This window comes from Tiliqua scincoides, chromosome 4 (assembly GCF_035046505.1).
Source record: "Tiliqua scincoides isolate rTilSci1 chromosome 4, rTilSci1.hap2, whole genome shotgun sequence".
In the NCBI taxonomy this organism is placed as follows: Eukaryota; Metazoa; Chordata; class Lepidosauria; order Squamata; family Scincidae; genus Tiliqua; species Tiliqua scincoides.
Genome location: NC_089824.1, coordinates 122,962,053 through 122,964,995, shown reverse-complemented (window position 1 = coordinate 122,964,995; position 2,943 = coordinate 122,962,053). Strand labels below are relative to the sequence as shown.

At 43.6% G+C, this 2,943-nt stretch overlaps 1 pseudogene; it reads left to right on the top strand.

Annotated features, from left to right (window-relative positions):
- Positions 1–2,824: 2,824 nt before the first annotated feature.
- LOC136650522 (5S ribosomal RNA) lies at positions 2,825–2,943 on the top strand (annotated as a pseudogene).

Below are 2,943 nucleotides of genomic sequence, written 5' to 3'. Positions count from 1 at the left end.
ACAGGATTAGAAAGTACGTTTGTCTTTGTGATTTGGTTATGTTTCTTCGCAATGTGTGGTATTGATTCAATTTTATTGAAGACTATATCTGTGAGCCCAGTTATGGATTTCTGATATTTGTTTAGGTTTGGAGTAAGGAAAAAAAATGCAAAAGGTGTTTAATCAAGGCATTCTTCCATAGCTTTTTCCGCTGCACAAAAATTAATTTTTGTAAAGCAAATGGAAAGCATTCTTGTTTGGTTGGGACTAGTAATTTTCCAATCATCAGGACAATGATGATACAAGGCTCATTTTGTGTGTGACTTATAAAATATAGGTCATGTTCCTGTGATAAATGAGCATTTATATCCTCAGGATATAAATCCGAAGGTCGCCAGTTCGAGGCCACCGGCACCATGAACGGCGAGACCTTGAAGCAGCTGACAAGCTGAGACAAGTTATTCCAGCTGCTCTGAGCATGGGAGGATGGAGGCCAGGATGGAGGCCAGATCAGAACGAAACATCTGAATTGTTGTGGCTCTTGAAAGATAGAGCCTTCTTTCAATTGTAAAAATCCCTACGGGGATTTAAACAGCCTGCCTATGTAAACCGCCTTGAATAAAGTCTGTGGAGAGATCTGAGGACCTAGAAAGGCGGTATAGAAATACCTGTATTATTATTATTATTATTATTATTATTATTATTATTATTATTATTATTATTATTATAGGATGTAAAGATGCAGCTGTAGCTCCTTCACCAACAGTTACAGTTCAACTCAGGCTCTTCCTTCCAGTTTATCTCCAAGTATAGATCATGTTGAATGAAATCTTTTGCCTATCCCATGTTGCCCTACAGAAAAGGAGGAAACCTGTAGGTTTGGATCTCACCCCTGCATCCCTCTTCTACACACTTATGAAAGTTATAGGAGCCCTGTCAGCCCTGACTGGGAATGTGGGGTCTACATTTCAGGCTGTTATTGGGCTGCTAGAAACTGTTCCGCTCTGTGGATCCACCAAGACTGCTGTGCAGGGAAGTCGGGGTGACCAGGTTGCCTTGCAGCCAGGACACCATTGGAAGCTGCCCTTCATTTTCTCAAGCTCCCCTAAAAGGATGCTGTATCCGGGAGAGCTGTGGGCAGTGCTATGGAGTGTGCTTGCCTCAACAGCAGGGCTTGCTGGTGTGCTCCCATTCCCCCTAGAACTGAAGAGACTGCCTCGGGTTGCAGAACATCTGAACAAGCCTTAAGCCTGCACAGGATGGCAGTTAAGCCTAGTGAGTAGTTTCAGTGGCACAAGAGTGGACAAGTGCTAGATGAAAGTAGCCAGAATACATAAAGAGTGTGATTCTTTCGGAGTGAAGCAGACATTCTCCTTTATTTAAGGAGTGAGGAATATTTTTCAGCTATGGATTGCTTCAAACAATTTTACCTATTAAAAAGCCATTAAACTCAAGAGAAGCAGAGAAGCAAATCCACAACAGCTGTTCTCAGGAACTACTTTGTGTTCGAAACTATTATTGGAAATTGAAGGTCAAGTAGAACAACAGTGTTCTTTTCCTCCCTTCCCCTCTCTCTTATTTTTTTAAACTTCTTTGCTCACAAAAAAATTGAACGCGACTTTATTCTTTTAAAATGGATCAGATGAAGGAACGTTTGGGAATACACGGTTGAGTCAAAGTCTGTGTGGCTATAATTTTGATGATTGATGGCTAAATAGAAAATGACTTAACACAAAATCCATATAACACACTTCCCTATGGGTGTACATCATCTGAGAAAAGGGAGAAAAAGAGAGTTTCTGATCATTCTACTTGAAGAAGACAACTTTTGAAGAAAATACCGTGCTTTAAGGTAGGAGACTATGCATGTAATGCTTGGACATTTTCAGCTGTAAAGATAATGAAACCTAGGGGTTTGAGTAATGGTGCACTTCTGATCACCATTCAGAAGTCAGGGATTGGGCAGCCCAATCTTGAGCTGCCCTGTAAGTGGGGCTGCTGCTACACCAAAAATGGCTGCCACAACATCCTAGGCACACCAGGCAGCCACTGGTGGCTTCCCTCAAGTAAGGGAAGTAGCCCCGCAAAGTGGTTACTCGATTCTGCGAAGCGAAAAAATATTCCCAAATCCAAAGGCAACCAGCTAATCTCAGACTTCAGAAAGGGAGGATGGGCAGGGATAGAAAGCTGGAGCAAGCTGAGGCAACAAGTCTCAAATGCTGACTAACAGTTGGTGAAGCTCTGCCCCAAAACACAGGCACTAACCGGATGGGATGTCCCACCTCAGTCTCATGCACTGGAGTGGGCTGGGCAAGATTGTCCACCATGTGCAAAGGCAGTGCAGACTAGGATAAACAGCCCCTGGATACTTGGGGGTAGCATTTAACTCATAGTTTGTCACAGACACTATGTAGTAGTTCCCCCATATCTGGAGGGGATACATTCTTGCTTTCACCATGGATACCTGAAACCATGAATAGTTGCAAATCCTAAACTTGCCATGGCACTGCAAGGCATTCTGGGGCACAATGCTAATAAGAAGCGCCCTTATAATATCCCCTCCCTTTGTGCACATGATTTATCTGACTCTGCCTATCGCAGTCTCCTATATCTTTGTCTCCTGTACTGTCTGCTTCCTATTATGGTTGTGTTGTTTGCAGCCCTCCAACCCGTTTCCTGTTAGTGTCCTGCAGTGCAAACGCTAACAGGAAGCTGACTGAAGGGCAGCAAACAATGTGATGTTAATAGGAAGCAGACAACACAGGGGATAGTGAGACACAGGAGATAGCAACATGAGCATTGCAGAGACAGATAAGAGGGGAATTTGTAAACTGCAGATAAGTGAAACCACAGATATGAGACCCTGCACGTTCCCGATCTCGTCTGATCTCGGAAGCTAAGCAGGGTCAGGCCTGGTTAGTACTTGGATGGGAGACTGCCTGGGAATACCAGGTGCTGTAGGCT